Here is a 13972-nt window from a genome sequence, read left to right on the forward strand (position 1 = left end):
GCTCCACCTGCCTTCCAGACACTCGTGCCTTGCTTTCCTCTGCCCAGGCTGTGGGATTGCAAGGGCTGAGACACGACAATCCACACAGAGAAGCAAAAGGTGTCAAGTTGATGAAAGGGAATCAGCAGAAAGCGATGGAACCATAAGGCACACTGCTTCCATTGTCTCATCTGAGTGAAACGTCAGGAAATGACAGGAACCTCTAATACCTAGAGCTGCTTTTTGTTTTTGCACAACAACAACAACCAAAAAATCACCTAGCAAAAGTAGTTTGCTAGAATGAGCCACCCCAGTGGAGCAAGGGTAGGGCTGGACGAGTTGTGTAAGTTGAAGGTGTGGGTTTAGAGCCATGTTGAGCAGTCATGCGATCTCGTGAGTTTAGCTGAAGCTTTGACTCCAGTTTACAAGGGCTAGATGTTTAGCTGGTGGTACCTGTCATAGCCTTACTTAACAGTGTTGAAAATATTTTTGGCGTGATTTTTTTCTAGATGTGTGTCCCAGGCAACTGGAGATGGATGGCATGCTCCTCAGGAAGGCAGCGTGGGGTCAGAAGAGGCATGGAAGTGCAAGGAGGATGATACTTGTGTGTGCTGGTCTGGTGCCAATGAGGAGAAGTACTCAGGGGCTCTGCCTGCCTGCCACAGAGCTGCGTGCTGGCAGTCGCGCTGCCTGGACACGGCCTCCCATGACGCCCGGCATGGGGTCTGTGCCTCCTCATAGAAAGCCTGGGGGCTGAGACAAGGATTTTGCTCATACACGCCCCAGGCTTGACAGCGCTTGTGTTATCTGAAGTGGCAGCAGACAAGCCGATTTGACAGCTGGGTTTTTGCTCCATAGAGTCACAGTGAAGTGCAGTTTCACGCTTGTCTGGTCCCATCTCCCTGATCCTCAGCAGGAGGGAGAAGGTGGTGCAGAGGTTGATGCGTGGCCCCCTCCTGCTTCTGGAGGTGACTCTCTTGGCAGAGTCAACGTCCAGGTCTCAAGGTGTTTGCTCCAGCAAACTTCTAGCGTCCCCCATTTTCAGGACTCGGCTTCCATTCCTGGGGTGGGGCACTGGGGAGGGAAACCTCGATCTGTTGCTCATTTCCAGGAGACCATCCCTGCTCGCTTCTTGAAGAGCAGTCCAGTGGATGGAGGCATCACGGCAGGGCTGTGTGATCAGCTTTGGCGAACAGGGGAGGATGCACGTGGGTCGCTGGGGACTGGAGCTAGGAAGACCCCAGTAGACCGTGCTCCCATGGAGTGTTGATCAGCAACAGGCCTGTGCACAAGGCGCCCTGCTGGCATCAGAAGGAGAGAGGTGTGGGGCTGAGGTGTGTGTTGGCTTTGTTCCTCTAAACATTCGATTCTGGCAGAATACGTGAATCCATAGGGGCTCAGCCTGAAAACGACAGTGCTGGGCTGCATCCTCAATCTATGGCTTAGACAGCAGGGAGCCACTGGCGTTTCAGGAAGAGCTGGGTCAAGGGGGAAGGCCCGCTGCAAAGCCTGCCAAGAGTGCTTGGGTGTCTGGAGCTTTTTGGGGCAGCTGGTGAGAGGCAGTGTCTGTTTGGGTGAGGGATGCTCTAGGTAAAGTATTAGGCATTGATTTCTTGCTTTTGTGCTTTGAAGATCCCCAGCTGCCTTCTATTTTTAATAAAGCACACCCGTTTCCAGGCTATGCTCTGACTCAAGAAAATTATTAGTGTTCAAAAGGACTGGGGAATGTTAAGAAGACCCTACAAGACCCAATATGAAGCGGGTAAGGGACTGTTATGGGTGCTATTTTGGTGATATTATTGCTGCTATTTTTTCGTTAAGAGACCACCTTCCCTCTACCACACGTCCCTCAATTACACCATTCCCCAGAAGTGGTGGGCTGTAATCCCCTGGAGACGTCCACTTCCTCCCCAGATTTGGGCAATGGGAGAGAAAATCTCGTTGGTCGGCCTCAGCTGCGCAGTGAGGATGGAGTTTGCCCTGCCTCCACCTCCTCCTCTCTGCTCTGGTGACATCTTTCTTCACGGGGAAGTCACTGGCAGAAGTAAGAGCACAGTTTTGCCCGTGCTACATTTGCTTCAGGGAACTTTGCTGCATGTCCCACAGGCGGTGTCACCCTGGGCCCCGCTGCAGGCTAGCACCAGGCTGGCAAGGACACCTTCTCCCTGAAGGAGGGAGCATGGGGGCTCCAGCTGAAATCTGGTGCTTCATCTAGGGGGGTATTTTGTCCCATCTGGGATGAGGAGAGCTTCCACAGCATCAATACAGTTCTTTCCGCATAGAGCAAGAGTTCTATGCAGAGAGAAGTCACAGTCTGTCGTGGATAAGGATGTATTGCACGGATGTAAAAGCTTCCCTTCTCTGTCCAGGATGTGTACGGGTGCACATGGAGCCCATCCCTTGGCTACCCTCTCAGTGGTTCGTTGCATATGGGCAACACCCGAGGAGCAGGGAGTACCTAGGTGCGCAGAACACAGGCATCCACGTGGTGTGTTTGAGGTGGGAGACAGAACCAGTTCTGTTTCCTGCTAATCTTTGCAGAAGGTGGAATTCCTTGTCCCGATTGCTGTGAACAGCAGGACATACAATGTGTCCCTGCATCTCCCTCCTGCAATCTAATTGGAGCCAAATTCCACCACCGCTCAAATTGTTGTGTCAGAATAGAACCATTTTCACTCGACTCAGGCAAATGAATGTTTTACCTCTTGACTTGTTATCAGCAGGGTCCATAATTTGCCTGAAAGATATCCATGTGTGCTGATTCATTGCCCAGGGACGGCAATGACGTTTATGTCTCGTTGCCAGGCTGCTGTTTGTGTGACCTGGGATGGGGACAGCAACAGGAGAGGAGACAGTGGCTGGATAAATTTGCCCATGTGGCTAGCTAGATGACTGCGTGGGTTTACAGGCAGATGGAAGTTAACCGGGGAGGCTGAAAGCTTGAACGGGTGAGAGGCAAAATGCTGCATTTATTTGCAGAGTGGCTAGAGAGATGCAAATAGACACGCGGAAGAACTAGCTTAAGCAGCTGGTGAAAAGTGGAAGAAATTGTGCCTCACGTGCTTCTGGGTGCAAAAGTAATTTGTGGTCCCAGAGAAAACATGGTCTCCAAAATGCTGGAGCCAGTGTAGGAGGTGGTCCTTGGCTCTCGAGCACCAAAATCACTCAGCATCTTGCTGCATCTCCCCATTCTGGTCCCCCTTTGCTGCACTCCCATTGCTGGTCCAGCTGCCTTCTTCCCCACTGAATTTTGAGACTGGGACTCCCTCCTGCTGGGCACCCTCAGGAGAGCATTGGTGTGCTTCGGGGCAGCTGTGACTACTGGCTGTTTGGAAGTGCAAGATAGATGTGAGAGCAATTTCTCCTTCTTTAAGTAGCTCTCCAGGCTCCCTGTACGTCGCAGTGGCGTGGGCAACGCCGCTTGGGTTGTCAGCATGATCAGCCCACGCTACTGACACAGATGTGGGGGTCAAAGCCCACTGCAGGGAGTCACATCATGGGTGAAGGAGATGGGGAGGGAATACAAAGACTCATATAAATGCATGAGAGGGGCCAAGGGAGACACTCAATGGGGATATTTCTAGCCCTAAGCTCACCCCAGAAAGCCGGGGTGGTGAGACAGCGTGTCCTGCTCCTCTGCAAACCTGGGATGGCACAAGCTTCTACAGGCGCCATCATTGGGACTGACCTTTAGCTTTTTTCTTTGAGAAAGTCTTTGACCTGAGCTTGAACATTTCCGCTGTTGGGATGGAGGATTTGCCACCCATTCTAACCACAATAACGTTGCCTGGTTAAAGAAACGCACCTGGGTGTGCACAACTTCCATCTCCAGCTAGGTCTGAGATCCCGGCCCGCAAATGGCGCTTCTCTTTTTTTCTTAGCACAAGGCAATATTCGGCCGGATTGAAATGCCAAATGCTTGCCTCATCCCAGCCTGCCAAACAAGACGGGTGATGAAGGATCCCACATCACTAGCGGTACTCATTTCGGCAATGACTCTCCCTTTCTAGCTGGGGTTTGTGGCACGGACATTTTAGCAGTGTTTTAACCCATTTAGTCTGCATTATTCTGATTTTGTATTGTTCTGGTGTGTTAATCAAGCATTCAGGGATGGTCTGGTAGACGGTGCCAATCAAGTGGGGTTATAGAAAATAGCTCTCATCAAAGTCATTTGGTATTTTTCAATGCAAGTGGGTATTTTATGTAAGATGATGTCTGTAAAAGCTCTGTCCTACCATCACGGGACATATTAGTTAAAGAATCCCATTTCAGCTTTTACGTTATTTTCGCGAGTTGGCATCAGTACGGCTGTATAGTTACGTGCGCCTTCCTCGTTCCTTTTGCAAATCTCTCTGCCAGCCCTGAGACCTTTCGAAGAGCTTGAAGATTTACTGAAAGCCCTTGCTGGCTGGTCTGAGGGTTCAAAGACAAAGTAGACGCAAGTTTTCTGGTTCTGCTGATTAAAGCCTCTTTCTGGGGTTTCTGTTGATTGCCGGCTTTCGTTACTGATGGGGAGTATTTCAGCATCCCGTGATAGGAACACATTATGTCCACTTGCCAGGAGGGAACAGAAAAATTCATTAAGTCCTCTGTCCTGTCTGTGCTAGTACTGCAGCTCCTCAGGGTACTTCTGTTGGTTTTACCAATCTCCTTCCTTCCCTTACCAGTTTTCTAGCTTTGATTATTTATTTTTCTGTTTCAATTCTTTCCCTCCATCAAGCTGGTGCCTGTACGGATTCTTTGTGCGGAGAAAATGAGTGGCATTTTCTGGTTATATTTAACATTTAGCATTTCCTGCTGCACCGTAATAAATGTACCCACCTCACGCTTGGACACACCAAAGCCATTGGCAGGTCTTCTAAGACTGAATGCCGCTCTGTCAAGCTTAAGCGCGATATATAATCTGCTCATGCAGTGCTTTAATTTATGAAACTACCTTTCCCTGTTTTTAGAGAGTCCAAGGATATTTGGTTTCTGGCAGGCATTGTCACTCGGAGCAGAAATTTCCTGTGACGGCAGTGGCTGCTTCAGGTGTTGGCAAGACCCGGGGGGGGGCATCACAGCTGCACGTGTTAAATGCTGCTCAAGATCTGCTCTTCACTCTGATTTAAAAAGAATCAAAGGAAAAGGTATCTTGGAAAATCCATTTCTCCCAGCAGAGCCCCTCCCAAGCCAGCTGGGATGAGATGCTGGAGAGCTGCGATCCCACGCCGGTCCTTGCCCAGAATAAGCAATTGCCCCAAGGTTAGGACAGGACACTACTGCTCCTGCGTGGTTTTAGGGTTTGTGTCGCTGGGAACTAGGGGACGACCGACTGCTAGCTGAGCAGTCCCGTTTCACTCTTGCTCGCAGGAGCCCCGTGTGATGGTTTGTTTGCTCTCTGCCATTACCTGGTGCTGCGGCTATTTCACGAACCCCTTCCCTTCGGGGCTGGACCCGGTTGTGCTCTGCACCTGCCTCATACTCTCTCTTCGGGCAAACGTGCTGACTTTTGCTGGCGGGGAGCCCAGCAGCAAGGGCTGCCCCCAACTCACTCCAGAGCCAGCCAGCGATGGGAGCGTGCTCTGCTCTCCCTGATGGTGCTGGCTTGGGGCGCTGCTGTGCTCGGGGTTGGAGCTGGATCCCCTTGATTCCATCAGCTCCATGCCCATCCCCTTGCTCCCTGTGTATATATATACGTATATGTGGAAAGCCTCGTGGTGGAAAAAGCAGGAAAGGCATCTGCAGACTCTGTAACGATCCGAGTGGTGCTGAGGGGGTGCTGCTGTGGGGCACTGCTGGAAGGATCCTGGCACGTGCTGGTGGAGGGTCTCAAAGGACATGCCTGTCCTCTTTGGTCCCAGAAGAGCACGCTCAGGAAGCACAGTGTTTCTATTCCGCAGCATGACCAGTAAAATACAAAGTAAATCTGCCCAGTCTTGAACTAACCCCCTGGTTGCCTTTTCCTTCCTCGTTGGGGAGCTTTGCCCCCACTGCGCTGCTGAGGGGTGTCCTGGGGAGAAGGCCGGGGGGAACGCACAGCCCTTGGTGGGAGTCTCCCTGTGCTGAGCGGTGTAGGAGAAGGTAACGGACCCATCACGCTGCCTGTCCCTGTCTGGGGTAGAGTCCCGGGCTGGTCAAGGAGAGCTCTGCATTGCTACAGGTAAGCCTTAGACCTTCTGAGTGATGACTGTAGATATTGCAGACCCCTTCTTGGAAAAAGTGGTGTGTTGAGGTAACCTCTGAATGGAGAGCATCCGGCTGGCAAGCTTTTACAAGCTCATAGAATCATAGAATCTTCATGGTTGGAAAGGACCCTTAAGATCATCGAGTCCAACCAAACAACCTACAATCTCTGCCACTAGAGCATGCCCTGAAGTGCCACATCTAGACCTTTCTTAAATACCTCTAGGGATGGTGACTCATCTGTGAGCAGCAGCAGAAGTGTGGAGGTAGATTTGGCCTGTAACTTTGTCCTAAGGCTGCATTGGTTTAGGTCTTGTTTTGCTTTTTTCCCCCCTCCCCAAAAGAGTCCACAGTGTGGTTTGCTATTGCCTGAGAGACTCCTGCAGTTGCTGGGTAAGGGGAACCTGGAAGGGCTTACACAGTGGGTACCTGCAGTCCTGAAAATCCTGTACCCTTCTTGAGTAAGCCTTTCTGCCTTAACTCTCCTTCACTTGGGGAGATGTTTGCAAAGCCCTCTGGGGCTGACAGATGCTGCCTTCTGGAGGAAGGTAGCTGTGATCCCAAAGCAGCCCTGGGGCAGCAGAGCATCCCGAGCCAATGGGGATGCTCTTTCTCAGAGGACTTGACCAGCAGAAGGCTCTGTGGATCAAGTGGGGTGAGCTGCCTCAGAGAGGCTTGTGGGCAAGCTGGTGCTTGTTGGCATTGATACATGGTGAGGGTAGAGGTTCCCATCCCAAGGAGTATTTGTGTCACTGGGATGGAACAACTCTGTCCCATGTCACTAACTTGTCCTAAGCAAGTCAAGGGGATGCTGCTGCTTAAGCCTGGTCGAGCGGCTGGTCCACTGGGTCTGTCTGACTGAAGTCAATAAACAGGCCTGATCCAGCACTCACAGGAGCTAAGGGGACTCCTCCTCTCAAGGGGGAAGATGTAAAAGAAGTACATTTAATTCTGTGGTCAAAACAGCCGCTGAGCTCTTCTTGAAGAGAGTCTCGAGTTCCTGAGCTGAGATGGTTCTGTGGGGCTGGGGGTTGCACAAGGGCAGATGCTGCTTTCGGCTCATAGCTCTCCCCCAGGGAGAAAGGAAGAGCTTTCTCTCCTTGGCCTCTCTGAGGAGCATCAGGAGCTCTGACTTTCATATCTGTCAGCATCAGCCCTCAAATCAGGTTCTGAAGTTGTCAGAGTGACCAAAGGCCTTTGGGGCAATCCAAGAGGTATGTCAGGGAGCAGGGCAGCACTTCTGGACAGCTAAAACGGGATTTTGAGAATGTGGTCTTAAGTCCCAGCTCTTCCATGGCAATCTCTGGGCCTTCTTCCCACCTCAAAGGCATAGTTTGTCCTGGGAGCATTTTGTTGAGAGCTGGTTTTGATGGTGTGGTTCTTCAGCCTATGGCGGAAGGGTGAAGGAAACCGTTGAAGTGTAGTGTTCCCTGGTGGGAGCAAACCCGTGCTCCTGGCTGGATCTCCTGCTCCGCAGAGATGTTTGCTGCTCCTTGGGTTTGAGGGCCAAGGAGAGCCTCCAGGAGTGTGCCGGCAGCTGTCAGGTAGCCTGGGCGTCGCCAAGCCATGGTGTTCAAGTGGGATCATTCCTTCTCGGCGCCGGGTGCTGTGTATAACTGCAGCAGCTCGTGGTGGAGTCAAGGCTCAGAGGAGAAACTCGTGTTGTTTTATCGGTGTGCATTTAGCTCTTCCCCTGCTTTAAAAATCATCTCTCTCCAGGAAAGCTTTTTCATTAAAATTGTCAAGGAAAAGGTGCAAGTGGCTTCATTTAAAACAGCACCAAACATTTGGGAAAAACTGAAGCTAAAATCAACTTGTTCCAGATTTAGCTATTGGCTGGGGCAACAGCCGCTGGGAGTCATTAGTAGGAGCAGGAAGGACACGGGGAGGTGGTGTGGGCAGGAGGCCGCACAGGACACAGTACGGGGATTTTGCTGTCTAGCACGACGTCAGGATGAACACTTCATTAGAAGCAAGCTGTGTAACGTTCTAATATTAGCAAAGCTGCAAACAGCTTGCCTTGTCTGCAGCCTTTGTGCAGGCTGTGCTCCGGCACAGCATCCACTGTGCTGGGGGCAGGCTGTGTGCCAGGCCGGGGAGGGCACAGGGGTCTGGGCTGCTGCTGGCAGAGCTCCCTGCAGTGTGGAGCTCTGCTAAGGGGTGCAGTGCCTTGCGCCAACATCCAGAGGCAGTGGCACTGACAGGGACGGGGGAGATGCGACGTGGGAGAGCCCTCAGCCTTGTGCAAGAGTTTGCGCTCGCATAGTCCTGTGTTGTGTATTCTCCGCCTCCTCTCCCCCCCCCAGATTCTGCTGCTGTAATTTGTGAGGTCTCTCTGTTGTTGTCAAGCATCTTCTGTTTCTGTTTTTTGGGCAAGAGCAGTTGATGAGATGGCCTGAGCACAGGATGAAGTAATTCTGTTAATGGAGAATACTCCCTGATGGAAAATATTTCTTACGTGTCAAAGCTGTTGGCAGGAATTGATTACAGTACATCAGTCTACTAGATGGCACTAAAAAATTTGTGTTTAAATATCCCCTGAAATGCATGCCTTTCTCTGGGAGGGCCTGATCCGGATGCCAGACCTACCCAAACATCACAACGCGGAGCAAAACCAGAGATCTCCAGATAGCCCAAGGCGGAAGCCACGCAACAGTGCTGTGTGGGCTCTGTCCCCAGGAACCAACACTCAATCCCCAGGATCAGATAAGCTCCCAGTGCCCCCCCCCCGAGAGGGGTGACTCCTGGCTCTGCCGTGGCCCATTGCTGGTGATGGAGTTAAAACAGGTGCTACGGTCACCTCTCTGGGTGCCTGACAAATTTGGAGGCGTTACTGTTAACGTTGGATGACGATGAATTCATCCTGTCCAGCAAAATAGATCCAGATGACAAAGAAGCTCAAGAAAATTGCTCACTCTCTTGCAAGTCAGGAAGAAATGAGATCTGTCAACTTATTTACAACCGTAAGACATCTGTAAATAACTTGACAAATGCGATCTCCTTTACAGCGCTCCCGGGTGCCACAACTGCCTTCCAGAAAGCTGCATACTGCAGAGCCTGTTGGGAGCCTGGGGTGCAGTCTGCTATGGGGGGTGTCACGGTCCGTTTGGATCTCTCAAATTTACAGGACAACGTATGCTGTGATTTAAGCTTTATTTCATACGGTCGTTAAGAAATACGCTGAACAAACAGGGGCTCAAACTCCTTTTGCCCAGACTAGTCTGTCATGTGAATTCACTTTTTCACCATTCAAGTCATAAGGTCTCATAACTTATAACCCACAATTCTTAATATCGTGCTCCTATGAGCAGAACAAAAAGAATTAATTAGTTCCCTAGCCTACGGTGACAGGGCTCATCCTTCCTCCTCTGCCACAATGAGAGCATCCTCTGTATGACACCAGGAAGTGTAAGAGCCTCAGCAGTCCCGCTGCTGCCAGGTCTGCTTCAAAAACTTTTTGGGTGAGCCGATGTTTTACACCCTCCAGCTTGGAAGTTCAGTCTATACCATTTCCATAAGTTAGTGGATTCTGAGGAAACTGACGGACAAAAGATGATGGCTGTAGGGGACAGCCAGCTGCAGGTGATCACGGCTGCGTAACGGCCCTTTGGCTCTTTCTGGCCACCTGTCCTGCCTGTGTGGTACTCTTGCTTTGCTGTAATGGCGCTGCTGCCAGCACGCATCAGCCTTAGCATGAGCCTTAGCGTGAGCATACATCTGAGCAGGAGCTGAGTCAACAGTCGCAGGGCGACTGCCAGGCACAGCCAGCGACTGCCTGTGCCACAAAGGAGACCTACCTAGGGCTTAGCTGATGTGCTGCTGAGAGGGACCGCTGCGGGATGACGCCTGAGGCCAGGCATTCACCACCCTCTGCTCCTGCTGCGTCTCAGGTAGCAGGGCTCCTGGTGGCTCCTGCGGATGACATGAGTTGTCCTGAGCCCCTCGGTGGGTGGGTGCTGAACCTCTCTGCAGCGTAGGGAAGTAGCTGGGAAATCGGGGCTGTTGCGCTTGACACTGGGTAACCCTAGAGTGCCTTGCAGTGAAGGACTCATGGCTCTCAGGGCAGGACATGGAGATGCTTCCAAGATCCACTCCTAGCTCTTTCCCCTGCCACTTTCCTCAGAGCAACCTGTACCATCCTCCTTGGCTGGAGAGCAAGGCTTATCTCCCTTGGAGAGCTGTAAAACTCCCAGTGGGGGACAGGAATCTGCCAGAAATGAATTATGTGCTAAACAGTGCCAGATTCTCTCTTTTGTGGGCTTCCTGCCTGTTCCTCTCACTAGCACACCTCCCCTAACTGCTGAGTGCTGCTGTGGCACTCCCTTCTAGTTCAGGAGTGAAGAACCACTGTCTGCTGCTTAAATTGCTCCTACATCTCCGTGTAGGAGATGTCAGGCAAACATGCCCTGGGACTGAAAGAGGATTTCACTTGATCCCTCCTTTGCTAATGCAGCTATGGTGGAGGGACCTTTGCTGACGCTGCCTCATGTCACGTGCAGGCACCTCTGGTGCTCGGAGTAGTTCCTCAGTTTTGGGCAGCCTTGTCATTAGTTGCGGTTTGCCTCACTGGAGTAGTGATTCAGGCACATCAGGTTATGTGCAACTGTCTTCCGTGTGTCCTTGTAGCCTGAACTGAAAGCATGCACGTGGATCGTCACCACCAGAGCCCTGCCCAAACATGCAGCTCATGTACACTAAGCCAGCTACCCCTCAATAATCAATACAAATGAGGAAGCTGGTCAAACCCTGTTAACCAACTGGTTTGTGTTTATCCCTGGGGCACCATGCACAGGGGCTCCCCTTTGTGCTGGGCCTTCGCTAGCGCTTCCCCATGGCTTTGGGCAGGCACCCAGTTTGATTTCTATCAGGATTCCCAAAATAGAGGTGCTTCTTGGAGCTCTGTTCTTTTCAGATGCTCTGCCTGATCTTGCCCTCTGTCATCTTTAGAAAGAAAAACAAAAATAAGCGAAAACCAGACAGAGCAAACAGCCAAACATAAAATGACTCATGGACTGTATAAAGTGTTCTCCACCATTAGGAATAGCCTACCTCAGAGCTTGTTACGCTCCTGATTTATTATCTTCCTAACCAATTCCTGTCCCTTTTTGTCTCCAATGGCTATTAACATGTTTTTCCATTTTCTTCATCTGAATGTGCTGGTAATTGTGTTACTGCAGTTCAAGAAACAGTGTGAACTGAGCTGAGTGTGCAAGATGGGCAGCAGCACCCACTGCTGAGTTTTGTACAGATCCAACATTAATGTGGTCACCTTTTTGCATGTCCTTTTCTGCTGGGAACTGAACTGGGATTGTGCACAAATTCAGTTCTGTGCGACGTGAATCCTCTCACAGACTACTTGTGCAACGGGAAGATAATTCTCCCTCTGCTAATGTGGGAATGACACAGGAGAACCAAACACAAGGATAAAGCGTGGTTTAAAACCCGCTGAAAGGTGGTGATCTCTCCTGGCAGTGAAGTGCTCAGCCAGACCTGGAAGCGCCGCCCTGGCAGCAGGGAGTCAAATCTGGGACCTGCTGATTCGGTTTGACCCTTCAAATTAAAGAGAGAGATGTGCAGGCAAAGAAAGAGCTGAAGAAGGCATCGTGGGCACTGGAAACTGCCCTTGGCTGGGGAGCCCTGGCTGGAGGTGGTGAGGCTGTGCTGGGCAGGTTTTGCAGAGCTAAGGGGCTGGTTTTTTGTAATTTAAGATTGCTTGTCTTCTGAGCCCACTAGCTCTTGTGCAGAGGTACTTTGGGGAGGGATTTTATTCTAGCAGAAAAACCTCTTTGCTGACAAAAGTAAAGTCCCTCAGGCTTCCCCTAGCCCCTGTGTATCTTCTATTCCTTAAAAAAAAGCCCCACTGAATGACCAGAAAACAAGTAGAAAATAACTTCATAGTTGGAAAAACCAAGAGGAATCTGTACAGGAATGAGCACAAGCATGCACAGATACACTCAGCCACAGACAGACTAGCACAGATAAGGTGCTTGGAACACCCCTTTCACACCTCTGCCTATCCTACTTGCCGGCTACTCTGACCTGAGGTTCACTAGTCATCCTCCACCATGCTTAGGACGGGTCTCTGCTTCCTGGCACCTGGACCCCTGGGACTTGCAGCCCCATGTGGGGCTGGCTGGTGGTCCGTGTGCCTGGGCTCAGAATGGGGACCTCACTCGTGCAGGTGACTGTGGTCTGGAGAGAGGTACTTTGGGCCCCAGGGGTTGGCAGGGTTTGAATCGTTGCACAGGATGCCCTGAGGAAGGAAACATCCCCTTCCTCTTTCTGGATCCATGTCTGGTTTGGTTATACTTGCTGAGCCAACAGGTAAATGCCTGCTTACCGGTAATCAAGCCTGGTCATTAAGGAGCTCACCTTACTGCAATCGCTCCATACATCGGGATTGAATTTGGGGTTGCACAGCTATGGCACTAATCCTGATGACAGCGAGGTCACCTGCTGCCCCTCTGCGTCTCTGCTGGGCCCTGACCCCAGTTTGAGTGTCTGTTACCCAGCACAGGGGAGCTGAAGCAGCTGGTTTGCTCCAGGGAGAGCAGGTACAGCAAGAATAGAAGAATGGCAGTCACTCAGTAGGTACAAAGCCACCTCTTAGCCCAGCACGGAGCCTTTGTAACAGGAGCTACAGGTGATACCTGCAGAATGCCTGTGGATTTTCACCCCCGATGAAAATCTTTGCATTTGGGCATAATTGCTTGTGTGGTTCCCATTAGCAAGACAGCAGAACCTTGCCAGTCATGCACCCAAGGCATCTGGGGCAGCTCTTTCTTGTCATCTCCAGAGCTTCTTGAGAGAGTTGTGTGAGCCCAAAGGACATGGGAAACCAGGTCTGCTGTCCCCCCAAGCCAAACACCAAGGGGTGACCTGTGCTGTCTTGTAGACGCATGTGGGAGGTAGGGCTTAACTGCTTCTCTTCAGTGAGAGTTTTCAAGTGCTCTGGCTGCACCCAGTTTGTGTGCAGTAAGCACAATTACTTTATTTGTTACCGCAGCTGATGCAGAAGGAATTCCAAGCCAGAACACATGCCTCTGCTTCTCACTGTAACTCCCTGCCCTCCGTCTGCCATCCTGGCTCAGCACCATTACCAAGGTTGGAGCGCAGGGCTGTTTTCAGCCCCTCTAGACCGCGCAGATGGCAAGGCATGTCAGTACCTGCCAGCAGTTCTGGAGGGGAGCTGAGCCTAAGTACGGTGAGGTCCTGAAATCCCTGCATGTGCCCCTTCCCGACTGCTGCATCTGCCAGCAGAGATTTTTGTGCAAGGGGCAACATGGCTAGTTGCATGGGATAATGCACTTCTGTGACTGGTTTTTCTCCAAAGAGCGAGCATGACTGTAGCCGAGCTTGGATCCAGGCGATCAGGCCCAGTCAGCATGGGTTTAGGAAAGGCAGATCCTGCTTGACTAACCTGATCTCCGTTCTATGACAAGACGACCTCCTTAGTGGATGAGGGAAAGGCTGTGGATATTGTTTACCTGGACTGTAGTAAAGCCTTCCACACAGTTTCCCACAGCGTTCTCCTGGAGAAACTGCTCATGGCTTGGATGGGTGTACTCTTCCCTGGGTAAAAAACTGGCTGGAAGGTCAGGCCCAGAGGGTGGTGGTGAATGGAGTTCAATCCAGTTGGCGGCTGGTCACAAGTGGTGTTCCCCAGGGTTCTGGTACTGGGGCTGCTTCTCTGTAATATCTTTATCAACAACCTGGACGAGGGGATCAAGTGCACCCTCAGTAAGTTTGCAGATGACAGCAAGTTGGGTGGGAGTCTTGATCTGCTTGAGGGTAGGATGGCTCTACAGAGGCATCTGGACAGGCTGGA

This window comes from Chroicocephalus ridibundus, chromosome 8 (genome assembly GCF_963924245.1).
Source record: "Chroicocephalus ridibundus chromosome 8, bChrRid1.1, whole genome shotgun sequence".
NCBI lineage: Eukaryota > Metazoa > Chordata > Aves > Charadriiformes > Laridae > Chroicocephalus > Chroicocephalus ridibundus.